This window comes from Gavialis gangeticus, unplaced genomic scaffold, assembly GCF_001723915.1.
Source record: "Gavialis gangeticus isolate Ggan-Ray unplaced genomic scaffold, GavGan_comp1, whole genome shotgun sequence".
Taxonomy (NCBI): domain Eukaryota; kingdom Metazoa; phylum Chordata; order Crocodylia; family Gavialidae; genus Gavialis; species Gavialis gangeticus.
The window spans coordinates 66,433,256-66,449,987 of NW_017729004.1; positions in this window are offsets into that span (position 1 = coordinate 66,433,256).

A 16,732-nucleotide genomic window follows, 5' to 3' on the forward strand; every position below is an offset into this window, starting at 1 on the left:
CCAAAATCTGGAACCAGCTTCCCAGGGAAGTGGTCCTTGCCCCTACCTTGGGCAAATTCAAGAGGAGGTTGGATGATCACCTGTCTGGGGTCTTGTGAACCCAGCATTCATTCCTGCCTGTGGCAGGGGGTCAGGCTAGATGATCTGTTCAGGTCCCTCCTGACCCTAGCTACTATGAAACTATGATTTCATAGATTTCATAGACATTAGGGCTGGAAGGGACCTCAGAAGATTGAGTCCAGCCTCCCACCCGAAGGGCAGGAAGTCAGCTGGGGTCATAGGACCCCAGCAAGATAAGCATACAATCTACTCTTGAAGGTTTAATGTAGGTGCTTGAACCACCTCCGATGGCAGGCTGCTCTAGACCTTGGGGGCTCGGGGAGTAAAGAAATTCTTCCTTATGTCCAGCCTGAAAAGGTCATGTAGGATTTTGTAACCATTTGACCTTGTCATCCCTTGGGGCGCTCTGGTGAACAAACATTCCCCCAGGTACTGGTGGTCACCCCGATAAACTTATAGGTGGCCATCAGTTCACCCCGAGCCTGCGCTTTTCCAGGCTAAAGAGCCCCATGGCTCTCAGCCTGTCGTTGTAAGGTCTGCTTTCCTGACCTCTGATCATGCGCGTGGCTCTTCTCTGGACCCTCTCAAGCTTCTCCACATCCTTTTTGAATTGTGAAGCCCAAAACTGGATGGAGTACTCCAGCTGCAGCCTCACCAAGGCCGAGTACAAGGGGAGAATGATGTCCTGGGATTTGCTTGAGAAGCATCTATGGATGCAAGTCAGCATTTTGGTCACTTTACTAGCCACAGCATTGCATTGCAGGCTCATGTTCATCTTGTGGTCAATGATGCCCCCCAAATCTGTTTCTTCCATGGTGCTAGCCAGTGTAGCACTGCCGAGCCCATAAGGATGCTGCAGGTTTTTCCTCCCAAGGTGGAGAACCTTGCATTTTTCAGTGTTAAACACCATCAGGACTGGACCAGTACAGAATATTCCTCCTTGGAGGAAAACTGGTTACATTAGTTAGCTACTGTGTATTGAGCTAGTCCCAGAGTGAATCATGATTGATTGGGAACTGGTAAAACAGTAACCTAGCAGCCAGTAGCCTAACAGCCAAGCCTGCAGTACTGCCCCCCGTCTCCCCCCCCCGGTGCCCCAAGACAGACAGAGTTGAACAAGCACCCATGTCACGAGTTTTGCCTATCAGCAACTAGAGCTGCAGGGCCCCAGAACCCCTGCACCTATCTCCTGGAAAGCTGACAGGCCTCATGGTAGGGGCTAGCAGGCCTGCAGCTTTCACCCTGCTGTGCCTTCACATGCACAGTGTCACCCACATCACGAGTTTTGCTCGCCTGCAGCTTGAGGTGCAGTTTCCCCCAAACCCCTGCACTGATCTCCTTGAAACTTTGCAGGCTTTGTGGCCTTAGTAGGGGCCACCACCCCTGCAGTTTTCACCACCTCTGTGGTGTAACACACACGTGACATGGGTTTTGCTTTCAAGAATTTGGGGTGCAGTGCCCCCCAAACCCCTGCACCTATCTTCTTGAAACTTTGCATGCTTTGTGGACTCACCAGAGTCTACCACTCCTGCAAGTTTCATCCAAATCAGACAAAAAACATACAGAGTTATAGATATTTCATTGATTCCCCATTGTACCCTATGGCTAGATCTCTGAGGCGGCTTTGAAGCTTCAGAGCTGCTTTGGCTGAATCAAAGTGGGAAACCAATCCAGAGCTCCAGATCAGATCCCTGGTATCCTAAGTGGCTGGATCCGAAGCCAGATCGAATAGCTGCCTACTTGTACAGGCCTACTTTGCCACTAAGTCAGACTATTTTGAACTATTTCAGCTTGATGACTTTTGTGCCTTCTTCACTAGATGAGAATTTAAGGGCCTTTTTTGCATTTGTCCAAACACCTGGTAAAGCAAGAAAAAACATATGACTATTTGAAATTTTTTTAAAATGAGATCAAGTTATATATTTATATATGTAAAATCAAAGGAAAAGGTGATTAGGGTATAATTTTCTGGAATAAAAGGTGATTAGGGCAATGGTTGTATCTTTGTAGTTTGGTACTGATATCTTGATTTTTGTCTGTCTGTCTTTCTGACTCTCTATCTCTATGTATGTGTATATATATGGAGAGGCAATTGCCAATTCACTGTAGTGTGCTCCTGTATATATCTCAAAGGATATAACCATTTCCCTAATCATTTTTTCCAGAAAATTATCCCCTAATCATCCTTTTCAAAATGGAAATGACCTATGAAATTTGCCATCTTCCTCAATAAATATACTTTATGGACCTAGGATTAAAAAATATTTGTGTTGTAGATCATGAATAATATTAGAATGATCAGAGAGACTGTCATTTTTGGCTGATTTGCTATTATTATTCAGAGCATTTAAAAACAGTGTGAAACAACAACTTTGTATTCATCAATATTTATTTTTTTTAACCTTATTACTTGCAGCATTGCTTTGATGCAAACTGCTGGTCTAATATATTTCCCAGCTGTATGTACTGACAATTATGGATTTTATTAGCATGCTTTGAAAAAAATAATTGCAAGCATGATGGAAAAAGCTTTTCCCCTTTGCCAGATGTATTGAATGATTTGTTTCCCCTTTCACAGCTTCTCAGCAATTTTTAAAACTGACTTCATTTTGCAACGCTTATTTGCCAAAATCTTTGTGCCCTCATTATGGAGTATAGTGTTTTAAGAGCTGCTGATTGTTCATGGATAAATATGCAATTCTGCTGTTATTCAGCGCACATGCAGTTTCTCATCCAGATGGTTTTATGGACACTTGGATCAAAACATGCTTAGTGTTGATGCAGAGTTCAGTTTGTGATTCTCTTGCCTGTTTGAATATATCTGTTTAGATAATACTTGGCCACATGGTACAGTAGCCTACACACTGTCTGGGCAGGTATGTGGTTATGTATGCATGTATGCTGGGCATAGACAAATAAAAAATTATTTCTGGCAAAAACTTATAACTGATAAATACTACAGAGAGGAGGAGAGCCTGCCATTATTTTAGTCCTAATAGCTGAATCATTACACATTTGTCCAGGAAGCAGCATGTGTGTGTTTGAGCTCCCTCCTTACTCAGAGAAGATTTGAACTTTCCTGTGTAGTGCTTTAACTCCTAGGTTAGGTATTATTCAGCCCTCTTCTTGAAACAGGTAACCTAGACAGCCAAGTGACAGATCTGTCACGAGCATAAAATGGAGGGGATGTGGCTCAGTGAGATGGATATTGCTCTGAATTGTAGCCTGAGCCCCAGGGGTGGATCCAGGGAAGGTGCAATTGCAGTTGCACCCCTGTTTGATTCCTGTTCCACCCAAACTTTAAAATCAACTGTCTAGATGGTATAGCAATATTTCTATTCAGGAAGTCCTGAAAGAGTCACCTGACTTTATGGTTCATTGTCATCTCCCTGATTCCTGCTAATCTCTCTTCACTCCACAGGTGTTACTGACATGCTATCCTTCTAATGGTCTTGTTGTTCCATTATTCAAATGATCTTTTCTTCTGGACTGTGCTGTTTCTTAGCCATTTATGATAACCTTTTTTCTATCACAGCCCTGCAGACTGTTTGAATAATATAGTACTATCCTCTAGCACATTAGTATACCTTGTAGTTTATCTTTAACTGGAGAAAAATGTGTGCTGTGTTATATATGATGATATGCCACGTCATCTGCACCCTGCTGTTGGGATTAAATCATGGGAATATTTCTTCCACATGTTTTTTTAGAACATCTCAAGTACATACCTACACAGCTGTGTACATTCCCAGCCAGTGTGTAGGCTACTGTACATGCTTAGCAGTCAGGTGGACACTTAAATATTCAAACTGCATAGACAATAGATCTGCAAACTTTGTGTAAGTGCCAAAAATGCCATTGATGTAACTCAAAAACTGACATTTCAGTGACCAGAATTTTGTCCCTGGTATTTCAAAGTTTCCTCTTTGTTGTAATTTGGAAACTTGTGGGGAATAAATGTATAGAAAACAGTCTTGTTGACTGAGGAGTCTTCTATTAGATGAGAGAAAAATCTCCATTAGCTCTTAGCATCAAGGGGTCTATAATGAAATCCAGCCAGAGAAAGTTTATGGTGCATGCACAATGAGTAATTCACTACACTATTTCATAAGTAAAATCAGCTATGGGTAACTGCAGCCATGCTTTCAGTCCAACCAACCCCTGTACATATAAAACTCTGATTGTAAGTATCATATGGGGAGGCAGCAGACCCAAAGATTGAATGCTTCAGGACCTAACAACTGTGACATTATAAGTGTGCATACATATGTATGCACATATACATTAATCATTAAACCATTAACATAATGATTTTCATCTTTAAGGATCCTAAATAGATATATTCAAAGAATATACTGATATTTCATGCAACAGTGAAACCCAACCACCTCAGAATACCTGCCAACAAGCACAGAAAAATGATACACCCCAGTTTAGGAGCAAGACTATAGAAAAACATTTCCTATAATGAACTCTGTTATAGTCACAGTATATGATCTGTGCTCAACTCTATACTTCACTGCAATAATATGCTCTCTAAACATACCCAGCATAGTAGAGGGTGGCATTCACCTAGAACAAAAAGGCAGCTTCTTGATCCATATTCATTCAGCCTAAGAGAGTGTCAGAGAAGCGGGGGACCTACTTTAACATCTGACAATAATGCCAATGAAAAACCAGGTGTTTCACCTATATCCTGTCTGTCAAGTGCACCCAACATGTCTCCTTTCTCTTCCTATGGGATGATGAGGAAAGACATCTGATATACAGAATAGCAGAGTGGCTACTCTGAGCATACGAAAAACCTGAAACAAAATATAACAGATCTAGCTTTTAACTGCATAGTTTCGCATCTAATGAGACAATCCATGACACTTTGAGCCATAGAAAGAGCCCCTGTTTGGATATATTATCAGGATGGAAGTATTCAACCACTTTTACAACTTAAATTTGTTTCTGTGGGGGAGACAATATTTCAGTAGAACAGTTGTCCACACATGCCCAGCCCTGCAGTTGGCATCTTGTTCTATCTTTCAACAGAAGCAAAGCTACTACCAATAAAATGGGCTAACATATTAGTCCAGTACTTATATCCTGGGAGCATCCTATTATATTAGCCCTGGGCTTGTATCTAGTGGTGCGCTTCATAAGTAGTAGGTTGCACAGTACGATCAGCTGCATATAGTGGCTTCACTTGACAATCAGAAAATTACCCTGTATGCAAGGTATGAAGTTAATTCTTCTAGCCCAGTTATACTCAAACTTCTGGCTCTGTGGGCTGGATGAGTGGTATAGGGCTCTGGCACAGGGCTAAGTGGCACTAGCCAGATCCAGCACAAGGTTGGTCTGTGACTGCCATGTCCCAGCCCAATGCCACACCCCCAGATCTGGCTGTGCACTGGTGTCTGGCTGCTGGCTGGCCAGGTGTACCTGGGTCTGGTCATGGGGTGACCTTATGCACTGACCGCACCACCTGCCAGCATGATCTAGCATGCAGAGTCGTCTCATCCAGCCTATGGAGCTTCCCATAGAAACATGGAAAAAGGAAGCATCAGGTAACACTGCCACTGGTTTACCATGACTAAATTTCCAGGCCCATAGGAAGACTCATGGGCCAGATGACATGGCTGCACAGGCCAAAGGTTGAGCACCACTGTTCTAGTCCCTCTCATCTGCTGCCAGCGTTGTGCTATAGCAGCCTCTAGGCTGCCTAGGTCGTGTCAAATGCTATTAGAAGAAAGGTGCTCTGAATAACAATGTAAAGATAATTAAGGAGGTGAGAAATGGTGAGAGCAGACTATTCCCACATAAATTAGCATTTTCATATTGAAATCCATAAAATGCGGTAAATGGATGGCTGCCTTAGTAGCAGGCATCTTCAGTGTCTTTACTATATCAGTTAGTGCTTGTGATTGTGTCATCTTCTAGTACCTGGCCCACAAAAGGAGACTGAATGCTTCATGAGTCGAAGTGGTAGAATCCTGCTTGTATCAGAGTTTTAGCTACATGTGCTATATACATCTAGTAACTGCCTCTGGTGTCTTCAGCAACAGAGCAATGGTGGAAGGAGGTAAGGTATAATACCTCAAAGAGGATGTTCAAAAGCACCATTCATTATACACATACAAAAAAAAAGGATTGCCCATGCTCCTGCAGAACAGTCCCACTGCCCCTGGCTGGTATGTAATGATGGATGAAGCCTTTGTTTCTTAGACACAGCCCTTTTGGGAGATGCACTGCAGGCATTTCTACACCCGGGAATCCAGGAGCACAAGTAATACCATTATTCATCCCTCATCTTGTGGTTGTGCTGAGGTCTTCAACATGATTATGGAGGTATCTATAATTTAGCCTTTTGGGACATTCCAGGAATACATTCCTATAGTAGAGCATCTTTTCTGACAGGAGATTAGAGAACAGGATTTGGTTCCCTTTCCATAGGGAAAGAGAGAGCCTGAAGAATATGCACCTCTCCCAGGATGTTTAGTAAAGCTAAGGACCTGAGTCCTAATGACTGAGATTTCAGGTGGTTCCTGACACCTGTCCCCATGGAGCCAGCTGCAAGGCCAGGGCTAATGCATTATGGCACTGAGTAGCAGCAGGATCAGGCCCTAAATGATTTGGATGGCAGCCTAGAGGTTTGCCTTGCACTTTGATTTTCTTTGCCTGCCTGCTGATTTTTTTGACCTCATTACTCTCTATTTTGTAGAACCAACAAATGTGCAATTTGGTTCATTCAGTTATAACACATAATGGGAACTAATGACAGAACAGTCTTTTTTTCCTCCCCTCAAAAGGGAACAGACAGCTGGAAACTAGGTAAATGCTCCTCAGGGTTTCTACAATTACACAGTTGAGAAACACTGCTGGCCCTCACGTCACTCTGACTGTCACAGCTGTATGATCCACTAATGAAAAAAAACAAATGCTCTCTCTTTCCAACCTTTCCCTCCAGAATAGAGGAAAGATGCAGCATTTACTGTTAAAAATTACCCCTGTGCCTTTAAAGCTTTTGTTATCATGAAAACTGATGAGCATTTATGATTTCAAAAGGCTCTGAACAACTAACGTGTTGAAATAGAGATTTTTAGTTCTACATTTAGAACGCAAACCCCGCCCAAGTAATTGACTTCTTTTTACAGCATTTCTGAAATGGTTACAATTTGTGTGGCAGGAGGGGGTGGGTAGTTGCAAAAAATTGTTGGGGTTTTTTGTTATGGCTCAGCCTACTTTGTAGTCTGTTTTGAAGTGTACTGCAAGCTGAAAATAATTCTGAGCCAATTTTTATGGTATTAAATTCAGGCATAATTTGTAAGATGTCTTTTCAATGGTGCTATTTTATCAAAAGATAGTTTGGTCCTGTGTGATTCTAAGAAATCTATGCATGGTGCTAACTCTCCTTGATTCTCACTGAAGTTGGCCACTCTGTAGCACTTTGTAGAATATGGTTTTGAGAAAAAAATTGTTTTACCACTGTTGTGAGGGTTAATATTCTCTGTTTGGATCCCTATTTTTACAAAATGCAAACTGTTGGTGCAACTGTTGTGCAGGTGATCTTGCGAATACTTTCTGCTATTCCTTTGTTTTGATTGGATCAAGCTGGCAAAATTCTAAGAGGCATCAGGTCCACATTTCATAGAAACTCAGTGGTTACAGAAGTTAACCACCCTCCACCTGGCACCCCTGAAAATCTGCAGTGACTATTCTTCAGACTGCCTAAAATAGCAGCTATGATAGGGCATTCTGGGTGTAACTTCTGGATCAGGAGAACAGCTGTCCAATTCATATGAATTTGGAACGTCTCATTTAATTTTGAACCCAGGCACTTTTAGCACTAAGAGCATTAGCCTTTACTCTGTGAGGTAGAAGACTGTGTGCCCGTGGTGTGGTCAGTATTATAATAACAGTGGGCACATTTATACAAAATGCTACTGTGTAGTGGTTACTATGCCTTTATTTAGTACTTGTATAACCAAATACTAAATAAATGCACAGTAACAAGAGTAACTGCACAGTAGCATCAGCGAACACCTTTTAAGTGACACTACTGTGCTGTAGATTAATAATACCATGTGGTAGCATATTAGCACTGTTGTAGCCTAATACAGCTACTGTCCAGTATTATTCAGCTACTGCATAGTAAATGTCTTGTGTAGATGCACCCAGAGTGGTGTAGACATACTGGAGCTAGCTCAGGTATTGCTAACAGTCTACCTACAGCTGGATAGGATGAAGAAATTGCTGTAGGTGCAGGATAAATTCTGAACAAAATAGTGAATACACTATAGAAATACCTTATATCCTATCTCTCAGCTGTACAATTTTTGTTAACCTTATCTGTAAAGCAGCTTCAAGAGACAAAAACTGACATGGTGGATTATCAGGTCACTTCTTCCTGACTTTTTTATACTCTGATATGCTTTCTGAGCACATAACTTTGCATCTAACAATAATCCTACATGCACCTAATATGTAGTAGCCAACACTGGGAACTGAACTAGGCCTAGAACTGAACTGCAGACATTAGCTGTAACTAAGAACTAATCTGCACAGGATGGAGTTATGCCAGATTTGTATCCTTTGTGAATCAGTCACCTTGGGAAGTGAATAACATTTTGATGTATGTTCTGGAATATTATTTATAGTTTTGGCAAAGCATATTTTTTGTTTGAAACTACCTCTAGGCAGGATATGGGAGACTTTTAAAGCAGTCTTTGAGGGGTTTATCAATATGGATTCAGAAGCCATACCTGAAACTTTGTATATTTGTTTAAAACTATGACAGAAATTATGATGTGTAGTATGGTAAGAGGACTTAAACCTATGTGATTGAATTAGCATGAGAGATTGTCATACAATGGGAGCAAATTCTAAGCACAGAATGAAGTGGAAGGCCAAAGGGATCTAGATTTTTATTGCAGAATTATAATATCAGGGCTTATCTAACTTTAACCCAACTACATAGTTGGTCCAATAAAAGACACCCTAAGAAATCCTTGCCTTTTGCAATATGAAAGCCCATCAACTGTAGCCACTTTCAAAGACAAGCTTCAGCTTTGAAAACCCCAAATACTTGTGGCTTGAGAATTACATACTCTGTGATTTTTGATCTTTGCTAACTTTCCTCTGTGGGATGTCATCTCTCTTTAAGAACCTTTCCCAGAATGCCTTTCTGCTACCAAATCCTTTAAGTTTCGGAGAGGCAAGCTGCCACAGTCCTAAGGTGTCTGCATCTAACTCTGGCAGCCTGCACCTTCATCCCACCAGGTAGGTATTGACATTTATTACAACTTTTTCTGGTTTCCTGTTCTTTCATGCTAGACAAAAACTGTCTTACTTTCACATGGGTAAAGTGATATCAGAGCTGCAGAAATCTTTTTGACTGGGGTCTCATAAGATTTCTATACCATTTGGAGCTAGAGCCTTTCAAGAAAGCTTCTGTTTTGTTTGCTTGTTTGAGTTGCTCTCAAACTAGAAATTGGACCCTTTTGAAATGTGTGTATCTTTCCATGGAAGCACAGAGATATAATATAGTTAGATCTGGAGGGTTAGAATTTTAAGTGCCAGCTTTTCTCTCTCCCTTCTCCTTCTACCCTTTCCACACAATGCTACTAGTGTGTTGCTTTCATGTGCTGCCTGGTTTTGTTATATTGTTATTGCTGATTGTTTAGTGTATCTGATAAGCTAAGTTTGTTTTTTATGTTGCTGGATAGTCTTTATTGTTTGGGCATCTAGATCTTTTTCTTTAAGTTCTTTTTTGTTGTTAAGTTTAAATAAATAAAACTATTTTTCAAGCAAAACTCACAGGAATATCTGAGACATCCGACTTTTCCTTATTTGTGTCTAGTCAGTATCAACAGGAAATGGAGGCTTTAAATGGCTTCTGCTACTCTCTGGATAGATGCAACAAGAGGAAGATAATATAACTAAAATTGTATGAAAGAGTATTAAGACAGAGAATCCAGGACTGTTCCTTCTGGGTAAATTGTCTTCAACACTGGGCTACAGAGTTTGGTATTCAAGTGTAGGAGAGGGTTTTGTCCATGAATCCCAGTCCCCCAGAAGCCTAATTCAGTGCTGCAGATATGCCTCTATATAATGTGTGTGTGTGTGTGTGTGTGTGTGTGAGAGAGGGAGAGAGAGAGAGAGGTCTTCTGGCACACCCCTCTCTTTAGATTTTGCTATTAGTGAGTTTAGCAATTCCCTGCTCAATGTGTTGGCTGTAAATAAAGTTTCCAAGTGCATGATCCAAGTGCATGACACTGCTCAGGCATTGTTTAAGGAACTTAGCCTCCTAGCCCGGGTTATGAATTTTACTTCAGGACTTGGGCACCTGAAAGTTAAGTGTGGAGCTCCTGAGTTTTTGGTTGCTTTGTGGATCTCACAGCTAGCTTTTAGTCTTTGTGTTTCCTGTCTATAAAATGAGATTAATAATGCTGAATGTAATAAGGAGAAAAATTGTGATGTGCTTTGATAGCTTACAAGTAGGGACCAGGTAACGTTGAGACTAGCAATATTTTGAAACTGGAAGGCAAACCCAAATAGCGTAGCACCATGTTAAAATCAGAGTTGGTTAAAACAGGTTAAAAACAGAAGTGGTTCCAGGTAATGACAGCCCTTGGTGTGCTACAGAGTGCACAAGGTAAGTACTGCTTTTGCTTAAAATGAAAGGGTTAAAATATGTCATTTAAATAGCGTGGAAGGAGATGTAGATTATTATAAGGGGGGCATGCTTACAACTTGTTCATGCTTGAAACTGGCAGTCTATTTTGGCTCCTCTTTTAGTTGATGGGCTTTTGAAGCATAGTTTGAGGCAATTATTTTCTACTGGGAGGAATTCCTTTCTTTCTTTTAAAGAGAGGGGAACATTAAGGAAACATAATGAATAATTGACAGTGCAATTTTCTTTAAAATCCTGCACATTCTAACTTATAAGAGAAGATGGCTAATTGTGCACCACTGCCCTTAGTTCATTCTAAGTATGTCCATGCTGTAATATTAGCCTGTTCTGGAAGAGATGTTTTATGTTTGCCTACCACCTGTTTCCACTTGCATACTCCTAACACCATAGTAGGAGGGTGAGGCTGCTCCGTGGTCATCCCCTGCAGCCACTATCAAGCACTCCTGAGACTAATCTCAACACTGATTTCAAAAGTGGGGAATGTGCCACAGTGGTTTTATCACCACATTTCTGTGTTGGGAGCACGTAAGCGGGAGGAGAGGGATGGTGTGGTCTATGTTCTCCTACCATGGTATAGACATACCTACAATTTCATAAATACATGTAACCTTAACTTGAGTCTCTACTCCATTATAAATATCAGAAATCTTTCATTCCACTCACCTCATTATCTGTATTCAGTCAGGTTCTGAAATTTGTAAATCAGTGATTATCAAGCCTGAATATAATTGTGCGTATACTCCCTTAGACTGTTTCTTGCATGGCCAAAGAAAATATTAATTTTGGGCTGTACAGCTATTTTCAACTATTAATATTTAAAGGTATCTGCTAAGTGAAGGTATGGATCATTTTGGAATTGATGGTCCCATTTATATGTGAATTTAGACCAGATGGTAAGAACTAATGTAAAACATTTGCAACACTGGGTGAAGGAACTGTTACAAAATACAAATGCAGCAAATGCCTTATTGCTGGATATACAGAATGCCTTATAATTAGAGTTACAATGGAAGCATTTAACTTTCACCCAAGCCATTCTTACCAAGCGAATTTATTAATTTATAACTGTCTTTGTTAATCTTTCACACAATGCATCTTTGTAATACTTTTTTTCTTTCTCGTTAGATACAATTATACTAACACCAGCAAGGAGTAAAGACTTAGAGTTTCCAATTTTTTTAAAAAAGGGCACAGAATAAACCATACCAAATATATTCTTACAGTTCTGAAACAGTAAGAAGTCTAATGAAACCCACTTGCTTCTTGCTTTTGGTCACTCATGTGCATCCAGTAACTTACTTCATGACATGAGTCCCATATTTGTTACAGCGTATACACTTTGTTATTCTCATTCACAAATACTAACACTTGCACTTCATTCCTGGTCCAGAAAGAAACTTAAGTACTGCAGTAAGTTCTAAGCTTCCACCCTGGTAGTGCCATCTGCAGCCCATAGCTGGGAGGCTAGGCTCAACGTATGAGATAAAGTGGGTGCCTCAGAATGTGATTGACACACACTAGTGCACTGAGCTACAAAAGCTAGCCAATAGGAAACACAGAGGATGGGGATGTATCTTATCTATTTGGCTCAATTAGTCTTTAAGTGAAACAACTTGAACAGGAGGAAGAAAATATCTTCCCAAAAAATAGTGTAATAACATAACCATTAGGGCACCCTCCTGAGAGACAGAAAATGGAAGAATCAAACTTACCAGGCAAAGTATGCGGTTGAATTTTGTTCACACATCCTGAGTGGGTGCTCTATAAAAAAGTTGGGTGGGGGGGGAGGGGGAGGAAGCAGTGGCCACTGAAAGCATTTGGTGTGGAAGCTGGTTTAGTTGATGTGTAGACTTAGAAACATTTCTAGACTCCAGTCCCAAACGAGATAGTTGGGACCCAAATAGTAAGACTGGTGGCTGCATAATAAAGAATGTTGGCCATGAATAGCAGGCAAGCCCATTCTTTTACCTAAAGTCCTACATATTAGTTCCTCCAGGATAGAGATCCTTATTTCTTTCAAGTTCCATCCAATAAACAGCAATTTTTAGGAGGGAACATTAAGGCAAGAAACAAATTTCCATTGCTTGCAGGCTTTACATCAAAATTAGTTGCCTTTCTGAAAAATATTCTGTAATTCACCTATAAATTATTATCTTGATACCCCAATTACTGAGTAAATTCTATAGCCCGTCTTATGCATAAGGTCACCATTAATTAATTTATTTTAAATCCAGAAGGGAATATTATAATCATAGATTCTGACCTCCTGCATAATGCATAGAATTTTATTTCATGGGTCACTGTAAGCATGCATAAAGCTGAAAGGACATGCAAAAATATAAAATCCTTATGAAAAGGATTTTACAACTTAAATTAGACAGAAAATATGATTGCCAAGAAAATAATTCAAGTGCAAATTGAAGAGAAGAAAATATTAGAGATCAGTATTTTCTGGATTAACAGATTCTGGGACCACAGGGGGCTATTATAATGGCTTGGTCAGACCTGTATACAGAGATGATAGAATTGCACCACACAACTCTTGGTTTTATCTCAGCGGTGGTGGAAGGTGTTAGTGGATTTCAAGGCGAAGAAAAGCATCTTAGTGAACACGAAATAAGTAACTGTTCTTAAGTCCAGAGAATAACATGAAAACATAACAATGTATATTATAAAGATATAACAGTTTATATTTGTGGTGCTTGGGGCTTTGTTTCAATCCAATCTCAGTACACGCCCATACCTAGCATTAATAAACTAGACATCTTTCTCTTTCTGTGAGACAGTACAGCTATTTGAGTTCGTTAGGTTTCTTTTTTTTATTAAAATAGTAGATGCATTATAAATACCCTATGGACCCCAACTTTGCTCATCCTAATATAATCCTCTTCAGGGCTATACAAAAGAACTCCACCCCCAGAGCTCACTCCATTTTACACTTTACTGTTGGTGTTCCAGGGGAATTGCAGTTACTCTATTTACTATCTGCTAATTTCCCCAATAGAAAAAATTTGGGTTGGGGATCAGTATATGACTGCTCAAAGAATGGGAAATTCACTTCTACGAACAGCCTTACAAGATAGAAATAAATAATTAATAATAATTTGGTTCCATAATAGTTCAGGAATGTTTTCTAAGCAAGTATTTTAGGCCTTGATTCAGCAAAGCATTCAGTCAAATTGTTAACTTCCAGCACCTGAGTAATCCTATCACTGTTCAGCAAAACACTTTCACATGTTTAAATCTCTTTCAAGTTAAAAAAATCTATGTATTGTGTAACTTCATATGTGCTTAAGTGCTCAGATGAATCTGGACTGTAAGCTCTGATGTTTTTTCTTGTGCAGCATTTATAGTTCATTGCTTTGTGTTCAGGTATTTACTTATATTGTGTTAGGAAATACCAAGGGGAAGATTCTCAGCTAGTGTAAATTGTCAGAACTCTAAACCTTTATAGGTTTAACAAAAAGCAAAGACTTTTTTTGATGTCTAGTTAATTTAGGGTTTATGGGTGGGGGGCAGAGGGAGCTAAGGAAGATTCTTTGTTGGTTCAACATGGAACAATTTTGGCATTTATAATAACCTCCTCAAATGATCTATATAGGAGAGTGAAGTGAGTCATGTAGTGTCATATTTTAACATCAAATGTACCTCTTTCTGTTTTTGTTTATGAATAGATATTATTTCCATTTTCCTTTCAGCAATATTACCTATCCCTTTCCTATGCCACTGATACTCTTGCAAAAGGTCACCCTGTCTCTCAGCATCCACTCACTGCCCCCATATGAGACTGGATACTAGGCTAAATCAGGGGTCAGTAATCTGTTTCCTACAGGCTGGATCCAGCCTGCATCAGCTCAGGGAATTGGTGGCATGCTTCATCCACCGCAGCAGAGGAGGCGTGCCCAGGGTTCTAATGCCTGCATTTTTTTTTTTTTACCTATTCCCTTTGTGGCATCTGTTGATTGCTGATTTGTTAGTAGTGGCCCATGGTAGCAAAAAGGTTGCCAACCCCTGGACTAGATGAAGCTATGATCTGACCCAGTAAGCAGATGTTCTTATATTTTTTACTGGTGATTAGCATTGTGAAAACAGAGTGAAGGTGTGAGGGCGAAGGGGAAGTAACTAGCACTTTTATACAACTCATATAACTCAATGCCAAACACTGATGTTACTTTGTTTTAAGGAACAAGAAACACAAAGAATGAAGTCCAAAGTAGGTATACATAATACCCTGGATTGGGCCCCAAACTGCTTTCTAAACCTGTAGTCATTGATTTGCTGCTGTTGCTTGAGAAATAGTAATGCTTTCATTCAACCTTTAATACTATTTGTTCTCAGTTGAACTAAGGGGTTGTTTAGAATATGTAAATCTAGCATATAAATCTAGCATCATTGACTTAATTTCACAACTGATCAATACCTTTCCCTAACTGCACCTAATCACCTGACTTAAAATAATGTTGCAATTTGTTACACTGACTGTTTCCTAATTCATTTCTCAGTTATGGGAGTCCCGATCAGCTGAGAGTCCTCCCAAACTGGAGCACACAAACACTCCAGAGGCTAGGCATTCAAATAAAGGCATGATAGGAACAAGCCACAAAATGATTACATATTTTTTGTAATATCTTTATCACTTATTCTTATTTTATCATGCCATTAATTGAACGAACATGTGGCCATCTCACTACTTTACATCAGTTAATCATATCTTAAGTGTAATGTCTGTCAGAGGCCTTTGAGAAGGTTTTTTGTAAATACCAATCCTGTTGTTAGTCCAGTCAGTGGCAAAATCCCATTGATTTAAATGGAAGAAGCATGAAGCTAAGAGAAACAGGTGTTTTTGTACACTATTAGACTGTTGAAATTGCTGCTGAACTGTTGTATTGTATTCTGTATTTTCCAACCTATTATTTGGTGCATACAGAGTAATCCATTTTAGGTAGCTATCAACAAAGCAGGTTTGCCCCATATTCTTGGCCTTAAGCAAAGTGCTTAGCTTAAGAAATGTATTCTCAGCAATCAGCTTCTATGAAGATTCCTATTTGGCTGCCTTTCGGTGTGACACTTGACATTTTTTAATGTTGCTCCCACTTGTATATTTCCAAAAGTTGACTTTCTGATATCAATAATTAAATGTAGCCATAAGGCCAAAGCTGTGTTAGATTAACTTCCAAATGGCAAAAGAGTTCTGTGAAGACAGCAGCTACAGCACTGTAGTTGGCTTAGGGTCCTCAAAGGTAATTATTTTCTGTAAATTGAAAAGGGCAGGCTTCCTTTTTTATCACAGCAGTTAATGAACTTCCGTTGAACACCTTATAAGCAACACCTTATTTAATCATTATTACTGATAGAAAAGACTCTAACTATTTATATCTACTTAATTTTAGTAGTAGTAGTAACAAGAACAAATGATAATACCATAAATTAAGATTGCCAAGTGTTCTGTTTAATTTGAATCAAATAGAATTCACCATGTGCTAGGAAGTTTGCTTTTAAAAATCTATTTATTGATCTTTATGTATTAAATTTCATTTGCATATCCATGCCCTCTAATAAAGATAAAATCAGTGCTAGCATCTCTTCTTACCATATTTACAGCTAATCTGGAAGTTAGAATGGCAGTTATAGATTTGTACTCTTAGTTTTCTTTCAACGCAGTGACTAGCTTTGCATAATATTTTAGGTCATTGTGTATTATTCTTTTGTTGCACTGTTGGTTCCACAGGGGGTTGGTTTGGATCCCATGGTACTGTCAAAAAGTCTAAAGCTCTGAGCTGAGGTTTGTGATTAGCAATTTGGACAGAATGGTATATTCAAAAAGTAAGCCAAACTGTGTAAAAGACCAATAACTGGGGAGAAAGAAGAGAGCAGGGAGGTCTGCAGGTCTAAAAAATGTAAAATTAAATTCTGTAGAGGATCTAAATATCACTATAAATTTCACTGACATTTTCTAGTGCAAAGGATATTTATTCGACTCTGTTTCTGATA